Source organism: Pteropus medius, unplaced genomic scaffold, assembly GCF_902729225.1.
Source record: "Pteropus medius unplaced genomic scaffold, Ma_sr-lr_union100, whole genome shotgun sequence".
NCBI classification, from domain to species: Eukaryota; Metazoa; Chordata; class Mammalia; order Chiroptera; family Pteropodidae; genus Pteropus; species Pteropus medius.
The window spans coordinates 12,930,277-12,949,824 of NW_024344370.1; the positions used below are offsets into that span (position 1 = coordinate 12,930,277).

General features: G+C 40.3%; 1 pseudogene; it reads left to right on the plus strand.

Annotated features, from left to right (window-relative positions):
* The first annotated feature begins 13,643 nt into the window (after nucleotides 1-13,643).
* Nucleotides 13,644-13,762, plus strand: LOC120608458 (uncharacterized; annotated as a pseudogene).
* Nucleotides 13,763-19,548: the final 5,786 nt, after the last annotated feature.

The window sequence follows — 19,548 nt, forward strand, 5'->3', positions numbered from 1 at the left end:
TGCTACTTGCACATGAATTCATTACGGAATGCTAAGTTCTAATCTTACAGCACTGATGTAGATGAAAGTACAAAGATACACACACACGAAGCATTAAACATACCCCTGAACTATAAAGAATTTATAACACATGCACATTAAGGCTTGGTCAATCATTTAGATAGAGATCAGGGAGAAGAACTGTGTTCCTAATCCACACAGAATAGGCTGAAAGAAGGTCATCGCTTGCATGAATCCTTGAAGGTCAAATGTCAAGAGTTGTTTACAGCTTGGTGGGCTAAAATGAGGTAATCCAGACCCATGTCCTCCTGGGAATAAGCTTAGCGGTTGAAAGGAAAGACTGATGGAGTGGGCTTTGAGAAGGTATGTGGGCCAGGCTTACACCAGCCCAGCTCCCTTTCCCTGAAGCTGACTCAGCCTGCCCTACTCCACCCTAACCTTTGACCTCCTGTACAGTCCCTCATGGAAGAAAGCCCTGGGCAACTGCACTCTTGTTCCTTTAATGCCCCTACTGCAAAAATAAACTCCAGCTGTCCTAGGAGTGCTAGAGGGCATGGGGACGAGCCCGACCCCACACTTAAAGTCCTGAGAGGGAAGGGCAGCCCACTCAAGCAAGCATTGGATGCCTGAAGATTCTTCTTCCTTCTCCGAGTGTGGCAGCTGCAGCAAGAAAGGAGACCCAGATAATGCTCAGTCCCACACAGTGCTTGGCAAGCACATAAAAATTACAGCAGAGGAGGTAGCCATTCCTGGGCACCCGGGCCCCACTTGAGAGGGAGGGATTGGACAGGAACATAAAGAAGTGACAGGGGCACTAATGAAGTCTGTGGGGAAGTCCCCACCTATGGGGAAGTCAGGGTGAAGCTGAACAGCCTCCAGTCTCTCCCTGTGTCAACACCAGGAAGGGACAGCTGGTATGACCTGGGAACAATAACAAGAAACAAAGCTGAAACTAAAGAAGCGGGAACTGGAGCCCAGCAATGTCAAATAGATGTGGAAAGCCACATGGCCCCTTGCAAGAACAGGGCGGGGGGCAGGGGCAGGAGGAACTAAGAAATCGTCTAGATAATCCAGGCAAAATAGAGGCTGTTAAAGTTCCACACTATTTCAAGGTAAAGGGGGGCATTTTTTGTTTTAAATAGAAGTTGATTCAAGTCTCTGCTTCATCGTTTTCTTAATAGAATTCAGATACAGTCCTCTCTGAAGGGATGACACACTTTTGTGCTCTAGTGCCTCCTTTTAATACGGGAGACTTTCCCGTTTCAGACCTCTGGACACAAGCTTAGGTGATAAATACGCCCTAAGTAGACAGCCCTTTACATTTTCCAACCTGACAGTCCCCCACTCATTAATTTGTACACTGCTTCTTTGAATGTGACCAGAGCTTCTCTGCCTAGTAGGCAGAATAGTAACCCAAAACAAGGAGGCGGAAATGCAAGGCCACCCAGCAAAGTATTGGCAGAGTGCCCAACTCAGGCTGCCTGCCTCTGCTTGATAAGTCCTCCAGAGCACCACGCTATCATTGAAGAGTAAGGACTGGGTGGTGATGCTGATGATGCAAAATGCCATTAACCTTGACTCATCCAGTTTTTAGATTAATTATAGTTTGAATATCTAGAGATTTGCTTTTCTTTTCTCCTCTCTCTCCTCTATCCCTTTAGTCAGCTCATAGCATTTAAGCACCACACCATGAGAAAGTATTCTCTATGACTCTCTGCAACAAATACATTGAAGAGATCTTTCATTCAATGCTATATACTATTAGATCATTTCCTATCATTGGAATAATCTCTGTCCACTCTCCATCCCAAACTAAACTCTCTCAAATTTTCTGAAATTAAGTCAAATATTAAGTACATATCAGGTATCATGAGTGTAATGGGACCAATAAGACACAATGGTTGTCTTCAAGGAGCTCATATTCTATTTGCAGAAGACAAAGAGACAAATTAGGGCCCTTCCACACATAGTATTGATTGCAACTCAGGAATGCAATCAAGGTTTCCTTTGTTGTTATTTTTCTAAATGAATGGACAAAAACTGCTGTGCTGTTTAGATAAAAGAGGGACCAAGTTGCAAAGGAAGCTAAAGACCAAATAGGACTGTGATAGCCTAGTGTCATAGGTTGAGTTGTGTCCCCCTCCAAATTCCTGTGTTGAACTCCTAATCCCCTGTACCTTAGAACATGGCCTTATCTGGAGATAGGGTCTTTATAGAGGTAACTAAGTTAAAATAAGGTCATCACTATGGGCCCTAATGCAATAGGACTGACATTCTTATAAAAGGGAAATCTGGAGAAAGACACACATAGAGAGAAGACGTGATGACACGCAGGGAGAGGACGGCCATCTGCAAGCCAAGAAGAGGGGCCTGGAACGGATCCTTCCCTCACAGCCCTCAGAAGGAAATAACCGTGCTGATACCCTGGGTTTGGACTTCTAGCCAGAATTGTGAGACAATACGTTTCTAGTTGTTTTTTTAACCCACCTTGTCTGTGGTACCTTCTTATAGCAGCCTGAGGAAACTAATACAGTTTGACACATGGGTAAGATCTTAATGAAGCATAAGAGGATCAGGAAAGCCTTACATAGCAGTGAAATAGCACAAACAAAATAAGCCAATCAGAATGTCAGACAAAGTCTGGGAAAATGAGTTTATTTAAAGCAATGTTCACACAGGGGAGCAGAACATCACACCTGGTTGGGTAAGGAGTCTTTGGGTCTATGTGCACTGGGCTGTGCTCTACATTCAGGAGTTTGGACAGTATTTTAAAGGCAAAGGAGAACTTTGGTGGCATTTCATCAGGGGCCATGTGATAATAGAGATGGTATATTAGGAAGATGGTAAGCAAGATGGATTGGAGAAAGGAGCCTGGAAGAAGATTGCTCTGTTATAAGAATTTCTTAAGCTTGTTTGCAAATTAGAAACCAGCTGGTATAACCGGCTGACTGATGGCCCTCAAGGGTACCCATGGCTTAATCCTGGGAACCTGTGAATGTTCATTATATGGCAGAAGAGACTTTGCTGATGTGCTTTAAGATCTTGAGATGGGGAGAATGTCTTGGATTATCCAGGTGGACCCTAAATGTAACTATAAGTGTCTCTACAGGAGGGAAATCTGACTTACAGAAGAAGAAGGTGGCATTGTGACAGCTGAAGCAGGGGAAGAAAAGGCTACATGATGTGATCACTTATGAAGGAATGGGACATCTCCTAGAAGATGAAAATGGCAAGGAAACATCCTCCCCTAGAGCTTCCGTCAGGAGCAATGCCATGATTTCAACCCAGTGAAACTCATTTTGGACTTCAGGCTTCCAGAATTGTAGAAGAATAAATCTGTGTTCTTTTAAGCCATAAAGTTTGTGGTAATTTGTTACAGAAGGCACAGAAAACTAATACACCTGCGGAAGATTTACAAAAGTTTGATATCTATGTCCCATTTCAGAGTGATTGACAGTGAGGGTGGGGCCCAGGCATCTGTAATATCTCCCAGGCTAGGTTGAGGGCCTCTGAGGCAGGAGGAAGCCGCATCTAAGACCTGGAGCGCAGCTACCAGAGAGGAAGCAAGAAATGCAGGTGATATTGTGAAAAACACACCTGGGATCTATTGATTACTTGGCTAGTTTATTTAAGGAAAGAGGCAAGGGTCAAAAATGGATCAGCTGTAGAAGAACCTGTGTGTGGACAGTACCCATGCCTTTCATACACCAGAGAAGGGCAGGTGAGCCACGCTGGGGGTTGGGTACCTTGTATTAAGTGTATTGATGGGATTATACAGCAGGTAGTTGTACAATGTGAGAGCTGGGGAGAAAGCAGGACTGGAGATGCTATTTGGGAATCATCAGCAGAGATGGAAGTTGAAGTCATGACAGTGTGATTTCCAAGAAAGTTTGAAATTTAAAAAAATGAGAATGAGCAAGAACAGAATGAGGGCTGTGCCATACAGCTTTAATGAGTGAGAAGAGTAAGGAGACAGAATTGCAATAGCCAGGGTTCTCTAAAGAAACAGAACCAATAGGATATATGTAGATCTAGATAGAAAGAGATTTATTGTGAAGGGTTGGCTCACACAGTTATGAAGGCTAAGAAGTCCCATGATAAGCCGTAAGCTGCAGGCCCTGGAAGGCTAGTGGTTTCATTTTAGCCCGAAACCAAAGGCCTGAGAACCAGGATCACTGATGCAGAAGCAGGTGGATGTGCTGACTCAAGCAGAGAGCAATTCATTTTATTCTATTTAGGCCCTCAGTGGACTGAATGATGCCCACCTGCACTGGTGAGGGTGATCTTGACTCAGTCTACAGATTCAAACACTAATCTCCCAGAAACATCCTCCCAGACACACCTAGAAATGTTTTACCAGCTTTCTGGGCACCCTTCGTCCGGTCAAGTGGACATACAAAATTAGCCATCACAGGAAGGAAAAAACAAGAGTGGCAAAGGGAGATTCAGTATTACAAAATAAAAGCCCAGTGCGTGTGTGTGTTTGGGGGTGGAAGGAGAAGTAGCATGCTTGGAAGAGGAAGGCAGGAGAACACTTTTATGTACTGCAGAGAGAATAAAGAGAAGAATGACTAAGAAATGATGGCAGATTAGAGGCCATCAGTGATCTCTGAGAAAGAAGTTTCGATGTATATAAGAGGTTGGGGCAGAAATCAGATTACCAGGCTATAGGAGAGAGTGAGTGGGGAAGATGTGTAAGCAGCAGTAGAAACTAGCTTTGGGGGGCTCCAGCAATGAAAGTGGGCTGAGAAATGGAGTGACAGCCTGGCAAACTAGACAGAGATAGCATAGCATAATAGGCCTTGGAATCAGCCAGACATGACCCACCTCCAGCTCCTGTATGGCCTAAAATGTGCATTAAACAATTTGTTTAATTTTGCAGACTCAGTTGTCTCATTTATAAAAAAGGTATAATAATGCCTACACCAAAGAGTTGTGAGGATAAAATGAAATAGGATAGGTAAATTGCCTATTTTAAGTGTTTTGCACAAAATTTATACATAGTTTCTAAGCAGAGATATAAGAAAGCTCTGTAATCCTACTTTTCTAAAAATGGGGTTGCCAGCTAAATACAGAACTCACAGTTAAATTTTAATTTCAAAATAGAAATAGTTTTTAGTCTGAGTATGTGCCGATATACTGTATGGGTCATACTTATGCTAAAATATTATCCATTGTTTATATTGATTTTCTATTGCTGCTGTAGCAAATTATCACAAACTTAGTGGATTGGATTGAATTTATTATCTTACTATTATAGAGTCAGAAGTCTGATGCTAATCTCACTGGCTAAAACCAAGGTGTTGGCAGGGCTACATTCCTGCTGGAGGCTCTAGGGAACAATCTATTTTCTTACCTTTTCCAGCTCCTGAGGTCACCCGCGTTCCTTGGTGTGCAGCCTTCTTCCTCCATCTTTCAAGGCACAATGCTGCTTCTTCCTTAGTCACATCTCCCTCTGATTGCAGCTGGCAAAGTTTCTCCACTCGTTTTATTAGATTGAGTCCAGTTGTATGATCCATTCTATGCATATGCATTTCCAGGTGCACACATGTAACCACACCTGAAAGTTCTTTCTGCCACAGAAAGCAACACATTGACAGGTTCCAGGAATTAGTATTAGTTGAAGAATGTCTCTCGTGGGACATTATTCTGCCTACTGCACTGTTTATCTAAAATTCAAACTGAATTAGGTGTCCTGTTGTGGTTTGCTAAATCTGATGACCGTGACCATATCTATAAAACTTTCTTTGATTAGAAGGAAAACCACTAATTTCCCGAGCCCCTAGGACCTCAACTATACCTTTTATTTCCTCTTCCTAGTCTATGCAGATGCATCTCCACAGACGGCACCCTCCATGCTGTTATATGAATGTGTTATATTTAAAACATTAGAAAGTGCTCTGTAGTTGTTTGTGATGGATGGAAGGAAAGAAAAAAGTAAAGATAAATTCTACTTTTTCTTGACTTTCATTATAAAGTGAGATTTAGACTTACATAATTGGAATTGGTAAAGAAAAACAAACTATTCTAGGTATTTCAGGCAGAAAAGGAATTAAATATAAGGATGCATACAAAACTCCTGGAAGGGCTAGAGGAAGGAAGGTCAGAAAAAGCCACAAGCTTTCAAGTTTGCTGCTAGCTTTTCAGAGGAGGAAGTTTCAGGGACTAAAAAGTTGGTGAGCTCATCTACTTCCAGCACTGAGGTGGATGATTCACAGGGAAATGTCTGGGAGCCCATACAAACTCTGATATCTGCTGAAACCCACACATCTGTCCACTTCTGGCAGAGGAGCAATAATGTGGCTTTCACTTTTCCCTTCCAAATCTCAGGCAAGTACCCCTGGTTGCCAGCATGACTTGAAACTGCCACCAAAGGATGCTGGGAAATGTAGTCCCGGGCTTCCAGTCTTTACAATAAGAAAGTGCATAACAGACAAGCTGGCCTATGTAGCTGAAGAAAGAAACCACCCAAAAGGATTGAAGGGAGAAAACTTTTGACAAAATAAACAGGCAAAATAATCACCAGCACTGAGATTCCTGGTTATTGTAAAACATCAAAATCTCTAAGTGTTTTGTACCCATCTGCAACTTTTTCATTTAAAACAACACTTTGTTAATTTGCTGTGCTCTCCCACATTTTCTGAGCTTTTCCTAACCTTAAGATTTCACTGATTACTTTCTCTTGGCTATCAGAATTTTGTTTTTCCTCTCTAATGTGGCAACATGTAAAAAGAGGGTTCTTGGTAAATACGTTTGTTTCCAGGGCTAAGCCTGAACTGTAATACCTGACTGTTTTATCATCTCTTGCTGTGGAACAAGCTACACTCTAAAACTTAGTGACGTATAACAATATTCCCTTTTATCATAGTTCTGTGGGTTTGGAATCCAGGGAGGACACAGCAGGCTCTCCTGTTCCACTGTTGTGGGCTGTGTCACTCACTCAGCTCCATTCAGTTGGTAGCTGGCAAGACTAGGAAATCCAAAGGGGCTTCACACGCTAGTGCCTCGCTGTCCCTCCCTATGGCTTCTTTCTGCCCGGTACTAACCTAAGCCCCCCGCCACAACTCAATATCAGGTAGTCAGAACCCTTGCATTGTGACTGGCTTTCTAGAAGGAGAAATTGAAACCTGCCAGTCCTCTCACGGCCTGGGCGTGCAAGACCCAGAACATCACTTCTGCTATATTCTATTAGTCAAGGAAAGTCACAAAGCCATCCCTGGTTCAAGTGGTGGAGAAGTGGGCTCTGCCTCTTGAAGAGTAGAACAGCATGTGCACACAGAGAGAGAAGGAATTAGCCAGTGGCCATCTTTGGACAAGGATTGGATCTACTCTCTCAAACTAAATTTGATGCTTCTTTTTTATTCTACCCTCACTTTACAATTTGTAACATGCTGTTTTTGACCTTAACTTTCATCTTTATGTATTCTTGTATATCAGTGGCCTCTTCACATTTTTGCTTATGTAGCCTATTAGTAATAAATGTTTGAGCAAGCATTTCATACGTGTGTGTGTGTGTGTGTGTATATATATATATATGTATACATATATATATGTACACACATACATACATACATATATATGCATTTACGGTATGTAAATGTACTATTGACAATCTATTTGTTAAATATTATCAATAAATAGTAAAGTTTAATGACTTTATTTTTTAATAAGCATAAATACAAACAAGATCTATTTTATACTACCTTTTTATACTCCACTGTGAAAGAGAGCTGCTCTATCCTTCTGTCTTGGTTGGTCTCATCCTTGCTTTCTTGGATTTTCTCATTAACTCCCCACCCAAACCCCTCCTATCTACCCACAAGGTGACACCAAGACTTTGCTCCCACCTTTTATCCTCTTTCTGTTGCTTGGATACATCAAATAGAGCTCAGCTTTGTTCCACATTTCTTAGTTCATACCTAAGAAATATATATATATATATCATGTACTCGACCCTGAGCACTGTGAAAGCTTAAGGCTTATAGTTGGGTAAAGTGGATTTGCTCCTCTTTTCTAAATGTTTAAGATTCTCCAATAGAAATATACAGGTACTCGGGTACCTTCATCCCTCTAAAAAAGTCACTTGGGAATTGAACACTGATTAGAATTACTTGTGTTCTCTCATAGGGTAGAAGACTGAGAGTAATCTAAGCTTACTCTCAGGAAGCAGGTGTGTGCCTTTTCATCTAACATAGGGGCTAGCAAATAGTAGGCATTTAATAAATGTTATACTAAAGGCTGGCCCCTTACATTTAACTATCCATGCAGAAATGTACGATTTGTTTTGTAAGTACTTATCAAAAAATACTTAGACGCACATGTAGGTGCTTTTTATAAAACAAAAATAAAACTCACAAAATATCAGCTAGAAGGTGAGCACAAAAAATAGATTGGACATCAGACTTACAAGTTCTCTATTCTTTTAGTCATGAGTACAAGTTAATTTTCTTCTAATCTTTAAAAAAATGTGTGTGGAAAATGTGGGCGGCGGGGGCGGAACGGTTGTGGAAACAGAAGGGAGACTGAGTCAGCGAGCAGGGTAGAAAGATTTTCAGTAACCTGTTGTGATCTGCAGTGCACATCCTTGCCAGGATTATCTCCAAACAGGCCTCAGTAGGCAAGAAGGTGCAGAAGGCAGCCAGCTTCCTTTTTAATCAAACGTGAAGCTGCTGTGTGCACAGCTCTGATGTCCAGGCTGCTGAAGGCTCTGATAGCTTAGACAGGAGCAAGGGAGAAGCTGATAATGGGGGCAGGAGCCTCTGGGCTGCCCAGGGCCTCCCTTGGGGCAGTTCTTGTGCTTCTGGATACCAGATGTGATGCATACCTCAGGGGCCTGAGTGAAAGCCTGGTGGTGTCTCTCCCAGCCTGTCTAATTTAACACGGTTTCTGTCTGACTCCTCTCAGCTTCAAAAGAAAGACTGAAGTGCTTGCCTACATAACAGGGTCCTATGGAGCTTTCTCAGATGATATTTCGAAATAAGCATTGGAGGCAGCGTGTCAGGCAAGTGCTGAGAAGCAAGAAATACATGCAGGGGTGTGTGTGGGTGGGGGTTGGAAGGGAACCTGGGCTCTGATTGAATGCCATTTGTTCCTTTCATTTTAGGCTGCTGTTCTTATTGTTTTTACCAAGACATTTTCCTCTCCCAAAAGCAAAACCTAGAGCTATAGGGCCCATCAATCTCTAGCCCTTTATACAAACACAAACTCCAGGCTGCACCATGGCTCGAAGGTGCTGACAGCTCACCTCGTGGCTCCCTTCCAGCCACAAACAGGAGGGATGCCGCTCTGGGGCAGCAACTTCTGGGGGTTTTGCCCTTCAGCACAGGATGGTTACTGTTATTGAGTCTCGAGGAAAAAAATCTGCTAAACAGATTTCAAGCCTGCCTATCAGTTGTTTGCAGGAAAGACATTCTTTTTAGATTTTCCAGGGTCCACATTCCTTAAGCCGGGCTCTGCTCCCAAGTCTGGGCCTTGGCCCCTCATGTGTGAAATGAAAAGGTTGGGCAGGAGGGTCTCCAATGTCCCTTGCTGCTCCTACTTCCTCTGATCCCATGACCTCTTAATTATCAGGAATGATGGAGACCAACAGAGGCCTGGAAAATCCAGAAGAATGGAAAACCCCCAGATGTGTATTTATTCACCTTGGAATATCATTCCTTGAGTTGGAATGTATACGTGCTAACTCATGAAACCATGCAATAAAGATGACTCAGTAGGTTTCCTCCTTTTTTTCATCCTGCCCCTGAAATCCTAAAAATGTCTCTGCTCATCTTTCCAAAGGAATATAATTGACCCCACCCTAAATTTGTCTTTCTAATTTCTCTACCTAGCTAGCACTTTCTCTGATTGGGAGAGGGGCGATGCTTGGTTTAAAAGCTTTCTCTGCAGGGACGTTCTGCAGTTCATCCTGGCATCGCTATTTTTTATTTTAATGATGGCACACATATATTTAACAATACAGTTTTACAGAGAATGCTAAGAGCACTTTTTTCATAGTTTACAGGACTTGAAACATATGGACTTTCTATTAATATTCATATCATAACACAGCCAAATCTACCTCCTAAATAGATGCATTACGATTTGTTTGGAGTTTAAAGCCTTCATGCCAATAATGAGGGGAAGAAAAAGAGTAAGTTTATTTTACATATCTGAATGAAAAATAAATTCACAAAATAGTAAATAAATTTAACATGGCCACATGTGCCCTGAAGGAGGTGGTGCCATATTGGCAGGGGTGATTGCTATGTCCAAACAATGTTCTATTTGGAACTTCCATGAGTACAGAGATATTGGGCAATTTAAGTTATATCTTAAAGAGTAAATAGAGTGGGAGATAGGATAATCAGGCTTCAAAATAACCGAGGTGATAAACACAAAATAACATCATGCCATCTCTCCTTGTGTTCCTCTTACAGCTTGGTGCAGACAGGCTAGGTATTATTATTCCCATTTTACAGATGCAAATACTGACCCAGCGAGATAACTGAGTTGTCTGAACTGTCAAGTATATTTTAAGACTGACTGAAGACTGGATATTGAGTCTTATTATCAATCACTCGTTCTCATCATTGTTTAAAATATGGATCAGAAACAACTTACCTTCTATGTGTACTTGTTTCTGCATGAGGAGGGTGGAAACATGGAAGACGGAGGAGAGAGGTCATCTTGGGCTTAAAACTCATCTCAAAACAATTTGACTCTTGTCCTGCTATACTCAAAAGCTGCTTGTTTTCAGGATTTGCCCAGAAACCCATAATCATAAAACTGTACTCCCTTTTGTCACATATAACTGCACAAAAGTGTTTGGACAGAGTCCAACCCAAGGGTCACCTTTCTATTGTCCAAGATAATAAAGCTAAAGCATTCGTGGGTATTACAGTGGGTGGGACACCCTCTACAGTAGCATCATTTTCCTTGCTTTGACTATATATGTCCTTCAGTAGATGACAAAATGTTGATACTCTTGCTATCAACTAATGACACGTTTTCACATTTAATGGTTAATGGAGAGAAACTAAAAAAGTTGAACTAATTGGACTAAGAATTTGAAAAATATATTGATGTTCTCATTTATTCTTATTCAGTATTTTAAGAAAGGATATAATTTCAGTTCTGATTCTGAACAATTCACTAGTGGTTTTATGGAAGGAAACTCATTTGGATTTGTTTCAAAATTTTGCTGACCAGTTTTATTTGGGGTTCATATCAAGGACTTTTTTCACAGTTCTGTTTCATGGAGGCTTTGGAAAGGTCTGTGAATATTCAGAGTATAAAGTAGATCTTTAAAAAAACCCTTCAAGAATGCTTAATTTTTTTGAAAAAACTAAACAATAGGTTTTTGATGTTCACTATTTAAACAAGATGAACTGAAATGTTCAGTCCACTTTGGATTTAAAAATTGTGGATTCACAGATAACATAATACTATATGTAAAGAACTCTAAAAATTCCACCAAAAACTATTAGAACTGATAAATAAATTCAGTAAAGTAGCAGGCTACAAAATTAATATTCAAAAATCAGTTGCATTTTTATATAATAATGAACTACCTGAAAGAGAAATTAAGAAAACATTTGAAATTGCATCAAAAAATTCAAATACTTAGGAATAAATTTAACCAAGGAGGTAAAAGACCTGTACTTGAAAAATTATAAGACACTGAAGAAAAAAACTGAAGAAGATTCAAGTAAATGGAAGCATATACCATGCTTATGGATAGGAAGAATCATCATCGTGAAAATGTCCATACCACCCAAAGTAATCTACAGTTCAGTGCAATCCCTATCAAAATACCTGTGGCATTTTTCACAGAAGTAAACAAATCATTCTAAAATTTACATGGAACACAAAAGACCCAGAATAGGCACAGCAATCTTGAGAAAGAATAAACTTGGAGATATCAAGCTACCTGATATCAAACTATAAGCCTATAGTAATCAAAACAGCATGGTACTAGCATAAAAACATATACATAGATGAATGGACCAGAAGAGAGAGCCCAGAAATAAACCCACACTTACATGTGGGTTTCAATTAATCTATGATAAAGTATCAATTAATCTATGAGAAAGGAGGCAAGAATATACAATAGAGTAAAAACAGTCTATTCAATAAATGGTGTTGGGAAAACTGGACAAATATATGTAAAAAATGAAAGTGGACCACCTTCTTATACCATGTACAAGAAGAAACTCAAAATGAATGAAAGATTTAAATGTAAGACCCAAAACCATAAAACTCCTAAAAGAAAACATAGGCAGTAAACTCTGTGACATTGCTTTTAGCAATATTTTTTAGGTATGTATCCTCAGGCAAGGGAAACAAAAGAAAAAAATAAACAAATGGGACTACATCAATTTTAAAAGGTTTTGCACAGCAGAGAAAACTATCAACAAAACAAAAAGACAACCTACTGAATGGGAGAAGATATTTGCCAATGATACATCCAATAAGGGGTTAATATTCAAAATTTATAAAGAACTCATACAACTTAACACAAAAGAAAGAAACAATCCAATTTAAAAAAATGGTCAGAGGACCTGAATAGACATTTCTCCAAGAAGGACATACGGATGGCCAATAGACATATGAAAAGACGTTCAGTGTCACTTATCATCAGAGAAATCCAAATTAAAACCACAATGAGATAGCACCTCACAGTCAGAATGGCTGTCATCAATAAAGAAAGAAACAACAAATGTTGGCGAGGATGTGGAGCAAAGGGAACACTCATGCATTGTTGGTGGGACTGCAAATTGGTAGAGCCACTATGGAAAACAGTTTGGAGGTTCCTCAAAAAATTAAAAATAGAACTACTTTATGACCCAGCAATTCCACTTCTGGGTATTTATCTAAAGAAATCCAAAATACTAATTTAAAAAGTTATATGCATCCCTATGTTCATTGCAGCATTATTCACAATAGCCAAGATATGAACCAACCTAATATTGGCCATTAATAGATAATTGGATAAAGAAGAGGTGGTACATACATACAATGGAATAATATTTGACCACAGAAAAAGAATGAAATCTTACAATTTGCAACACAATGGACGGACCTAGAGATTATGATGCTAAATTAAATAAGTCAAAGAAAGACAAATACCACATGACTTCACTTATATGCGGAATATTAAAAATAAATAAATAAACAAAACAGAAAGAAACTTGGATATAGAGAACAACTTGATGGTTTGCAGGTGGGAGAAGGGTTTGTGGGGTTAGGTGAAAAAAGTGAAGGTATTAAGAAGTACAAATTGCCAGTTATAAAACAGTCACAACAATGTAAAGTACAGCATAGGTAATATAATCAGTAATACTATAATAACTATGTACGACGTCAGGTGGGTTCTAGACTTATCTGGGTGATAACTTCATAGGTTACATAAATGTCTAATTATTATGCTTTATACCTGAAACTAATATACTATTGAATATCAACTATAATTTAAAAAGAAATTTTTAATTAAAGAAAAAGAATAGCTCATTTAAAAAAGATAGGCCTAACGACTGTACCAAACTATAGTTTACAAGGTGCTTTTCAAATAGATCCTCTCATTTAAATCATTTGAGTTGTATTTCAGAATAATGTATTCTGTATTAAGGATGACATACCTTTATTTAAAATTAGAAAAATAGGTTTATGGCCATGCTACCCTGAACAAGCCCAATCCCGTCTGATCTTGGAAGCTAAGCAGGGTCAGATCTGGTTAGTACTTAGATGGGAGACCATCTAGGAAGACCGGGTGCTGTAGGCATAAAAAATAAAAAATAAGGGACTGTAAACTGACAAGGTCCTTGCAATCTGTGAGGTCAACCAAGGTTTGCCTCACCTAAATAAATAAATAAATAAATAAATAAATAGTAAAGTTAGAAAAATAAAAGTGAAACTAATAATTAACTCTATAAAAATAAGAATGGCCACATACCTATATTGTTAGCAGTACTACACCAAAAAAGCAGGAAAGCGGTACATGTTAAGTTTATTGCACCAAACAGCAATAGTTTCCAGGAATGTGAAAAAGAAAATCATTCTTATTTTTATAGTGCTGATAAACTTCATGGGGTCTGTTCAAGCTGTTGTCATTCATACTTTGATATTCAAAGGAATAAGCACAACTTCCTCCAAAAAGTCTGTGTCACATTTCCTAATTCTACCAAAATTATCATCAACCAAGTTATTATTATAATATATAAGGCTAAGATAATAACTCTGGAAGGGCAATTATTTAAGAGAAAATAAAATCTGACATTTAAACTCAAATATCATTTTGTCTCTATAAATATGTACAGAGACAATGATAAAGCAAATGGGGCAAAATGTAAGCAATTGGTGAATCTGAGTTAAAGGCATAAGTGAGTTCCTTATACTAATCTTGTAACTTTTCTGTAAGTTTGACATTATATCAAAATAAAGTTATTCCCCCCAAAGAAATAAGGAAGGAAAATATAAAGCAAACAAACAAAACAGAAACAAACTCATAGATACAGAGAATGAATTGATGGTTGCCAGCTGGAGGGGATGGGTAAAAAAGGTGAAGGAATTGAGAAGTGCAAATTGCCAGTTATAAAAATAGTTATATTTTTATAAATATATTTTATACAGAGATGTACAGTACAGCATAGGGAATATAGTCAATAATACTGTAATAACTATGTATGGTGTCGGGTGAGTACTAGACTTAACGGGATGATTACTTTTTAAGTAATATAAATGTCAAATCGCTAATATAATATTGTATGTCAACTGTATTGAAAAAAGTTTAATTATAAACAATTTTCAAAGGCAAATATTAAATCATTACATTGTTCTCCTGAAATTAATGTTATGTCAATTATATCTCAATAAAAATAAATTTTAAGAAATGACAGATTCCTCTATTTTTAAGTTTTCTAAATCATCTCCTTTACAATGGTTTTTTGTTCCCAAAGCATACCATTTCATTCTCTGAAGACCTCTGACCTGACTTGAACTTTGAACCGACATGGCAGAAGCAGTTTCTAGTTCTATACTTTAAAGGGATTGGTAGGAGAAGTGTTCAGGAAAGTCACATTGAAAAGTCTGAAGTACCCCAGGGAATGTGAGCAAAACTTTTCCTATAACTTGGAGACCTATAACCTGAAAAGCAGAACCAAGAGAAGCTATTCAAACAGGAGATCCTATTTCAGGGGTGTCCCTATTTTTGGCCAAATGGTTCATTCTTAGCATAGTTATCTGGTGATACTACTTTGGCAAAAACAGCACGGTGGTATTGAGTTCTTTTAACGTTATGAGTTCTTTTAACGTTACTGGTGTTTTAAATGCCCTTTTTTTTTCTCAAGTAGTTCTAATGCAATGCCTCTGAGCCACAAAGAGAGTTCAACCAAAGAGAATGAACATTTCCTTTGGTTCTTACCTTTCTTCATGCTTTCTCTCTCCTCTCCTTCCCTCCTCCCTCCTCCCCTCCCCTTTCTACTTCTACATGCACACACACACACACACACACACACCTTGGTGGAAAACTTCCCATTCTTTCTTAGTCCTCATCCCAATAGAGCTGGTCGAATACTATCATCAACTGAATTGCTTCATTTTTGTTAAAAATCATTTAATGTAATCACTGAGGATGTCTATTCATTAGAAGGCCTATTAGAGTTACAGCTTTTAAATCAGATGGATTTCGAAAAATTTCTGTGCCTCAGTTTCCTTATATGGAAAAAGGGATAGTTATAGGCCCTCTCTCGAAGGAGAGAATACAATGAGACGTTTCTAGTAAAGTCTCTACTAGGTATTGAATAAGCGTCTGAATCGATTATCCTAAGTTCAGACAGGCATCTTTCATTCTTTGGACCGGGTCTTGCCGGACTGGGGAGAGGTATGGGTGAGAGACGGAGATGTGCATCCTTGGACAACTCTGAGAGGAGGTGGGAAGAGAACTCAGTAACCCAGTTTATAAATCGCTGTCCTTTGCAGGGAATCTTCCAGCCTCCCCCAACTTGTTATAACTGCAGAAGTTTAAATTTTCTCTTTCAGATCAAGGAATAAGAAGTTGTCCCAAATTTCCACTTCTTGTCTGCAAACCCCAAGCTCTGCATTGGACCAATCTGTGAGGAGAAAACTTAAGCTTCCTCCTCCACGTTAATTCAAATGGCTGCATTCAAGCAGCAGACAAAAAAGCAGGCTTTTCTCTTCACTGTTACAAGGTGGCCACTCTTGGGCAAGAAGAGAAACTCAGAATTAAGATTTGCACCTAGCAATGGAATAAGATTGATCAGCCTTTCTTTATGGAATTGCCCTATACCAGCACCACTTGCCAGGTGAAGTGAGCCACATTGAGGGAAGGAAGTGACAGGGGTAGCTCCCAAGTGTCCTAGGATGCTATGTGTGTTTGCATCTCTCCCTTGTTCTCTTTCTGCACACCTACTGCTAAGACACCTCTAACACAACCCTCCTGCGACCTCTTCCAGGGTCCTCTTCTATGTCGCCCCTGGATTTTCTTTTTCCATTTTTTGGTTTTATTTCTTAGGATCTAAAAATGCTCTAACATTTTGTCATGCTCATGTTCTCATGCTTTTGTCAAATAGGGAAAATTTGACAGAGGAAGTTAACTGCTCTCTCTCTCAGGTGTTCAGCCAGTGCCAGACCAACATGGAATTAGGATTCCTGAGCTCGGAATCCATGCTTTGTCTACAAGATTATCCAACCTGCAACAACTGCCAGAACTTACCTGAGATCACTGTCAGCTGGGTATGGTAAATCAACATCTAGCATATAAGAGGTGAGATCTACATTAGGATTTCAGAGAAGGATTAGTGAACTAAACGTATCTCCCCTGCCTTCAAATATCTACCTGAAGGGGGTGGGGGGGTGGGGGAGGGACCAAAAAAACCTATTCTTATCCTGAGCGACTGAGGTTAAAGCTTAACAGCCTGACTGCTCAGGTGTGAACGTCACTGCCTACTGGCCACATGACCGTGACCTCAGGATTTCACTTTCCCAAAGCTCAGTTCCTTCATTTGTAAAAAGAACACAGGAATTGTGCAACTGGTAGGGTCCGTGGCAGGTGTACTGCCTGGCAACAGTCAATATTCTGCCGATACAGGCTATCGATCCTTGCATGGAGGAGAAGGCTCTTCAAAATTTTAATTTAGCTCGATAAATGAGCCCAACTCATCCTCCCCTCTACATTTTTGTCTAAGCTTCTCACCTCCCTGGTTCTTCTCTCACATTCCTCCCAGTTTTCTGCCTCTTTTAAGGTCCCCTCCCAAATTTAACACCCCAGGTGTGTCTGCTCAAAAAGATCTCTCCTGCCCCATATCCTGTTTACGAAGCACATTCTTGCTTTTCAGTTTACTTCCCTCTTCTAAACTTAATGCAGAACTCCAGAATTTCTTTTGAGCCACACATAAAGGTGGGCACACCGTGAGACCACAATGCTGAAGACATGTGCTTGATGCTGCTGAAGGATGCGTAATGCCTGGCTAACAAGACATTTCTTAGAAACTTTCTGACTTTAGCATAAACCGCCTTGTGATCTCCCAAGTGGAACCTCCTGCTGAGAAGTGTGATTTGCAGATCACTGAGCACAGGTCTGTGAAATACAGGAAGCAAGCGTGTGCTGCGTGCAGAGGCATTCCAATAATAGTTTCAGCTGGGGAGGATAGTGCAGTGACTCACGTCCCCAGCGCACGTCTCTGAGGCAGAGTGGTGTGGGCGGAAACGCTCACCCTGGGCAGAGGGGGATTACCTGGGGAGGCCAGGAAACCAGGCTGGAGCACAGACTTGGGATCCGGGGTACACAAGGGCACTTATGCTGACTCACACAGGAAAGCAACAGGGTAATGACCAATATTGAAAGAAGCAAATCGTCTATGTCAGGGAAGCTCTTAGAGAAACAGGAAGCATAATCAGCTGGTACCAAACTCGGAAAAGGAAAATTCAGCATGTCTGCACGCATTTGTTCTCCCTGAAGTTTATCAAGATGAGTGTCTACCGAGCACAGCACTGTGCTTCTGAGAAATGAGATGCAGCCACCCCTCTCTGTGTGTGGGCCCCACAGTCATCTGCAAGGCCCAGGTACCAGCCTGACCCAGCTAGAGGAAGGGGTGCATTTTCCAATGTCTACCCAGAGGAGGACAGCTTTTTTCCCCCCTAACTATCACAAGATATCCTATATGCTAGCTGTGGTCCTGTTTACAGAACACTTACTATACGCCAAATTCTGTGTTAAGAATTTAAAGCACATTGTCACATTTGAGTCTTACAACAATCCTAAGAGGCAGATTCTTTTAGTATCCCTGTTTTACGAATGAGGAAATAGAAACTCAGAGAAGCAGAACAATCTGTCTAATACCACACAATTAGTATCAGATCTGGAATATGAACATAGGCCATGTTCCCTCCCAGTATGATTTTGTTTGGTCCTAACTGATGATGATGATGATGATGATGATGATGATGATGATGATGTCATCTTAAGTCTTGGGTAGCTGGAATACCTTCTCTGTAGGCTGTGTTATCAGAGGCGCTCAGTCTCTAGGCTGAACAGGGAATGGTGGAATGTTGGGGAGTTCTTGGAGAGGTTGGCTCCATCCTTCTAGAGCCAAGCTGCCCCAGGGCCTGCCTATAGGCAGGATGAGGCTTACCTGTCCCTGGCAGAGTAGCAGGTCTAGGTGGGAGGTCCACTGGCAGCACTGGACAAGGGGCCCTCTTGATAAATAGAGTTGCCACCACTCTGTTCCCTCAACGCCCTGAGTGTGGTAGGCCTTCCTTCTATGCCAGTGATTTATTATGGAACTCCCCAGGAAATGACAGACAGGATAACCTGCCACTCCAATGGAGTTGCCACTCTTGAGAGAAAGCAACCATTAGTCCAGATGTTCTAAAGCATCAATGCCTTTAAAGTCATATTCCCAGTCCACAAATTGGCATGTTAACAAGTTCCCCAGGTCATTAGAATATAAGTAGTGCTTAAGACTATTCTTCGTGAAAGATCGCTTTGGGCCTTTCACTCTGTGGGATGTAGGTCACCGTCCTGGGTGAAACAAAATGAGGAAAGCTGACACTGAAAGTTCCCTTATCAAATGAAAGTTAACGACCTTGGAGTCTTAGCTGCCCACCATATCTTTTCAGGATTTTTTTTTTAAGGAACTGGAAATAGTTTGCTCATGACAACCATAGGTGAAGGTTCTTGGAGGGTTCCTGGAGTAACATGTGATGGCATGAATTGCCCTAAAGAAAATCTTAGAAAAAGAACATACAAGTTTGAATAGCCTGAGCCATATTTTAGGGGCCTGTTTCCCAATGGTTCTGTATAACTAAAGATTTTCATGAATAAAAACAAAGATCTGGAAAATGAGGGCAGATAAAGACTTGTGTTTCAGAGGGTAACTTACCCTCCAAGTTCAGGCATGGAGGCTTCTTCATGCTGTAGGGTGAAGCACTTCCTCTAATTTCACACCCGGACTCCCTCTTCCTTGCTAAAGGAAGAGGATTGACCTGGGTTGTTATATGAAAAAACAACATAAAGCCATGTGGCCCAGAAATTTCTCTCCAACCTGCCAG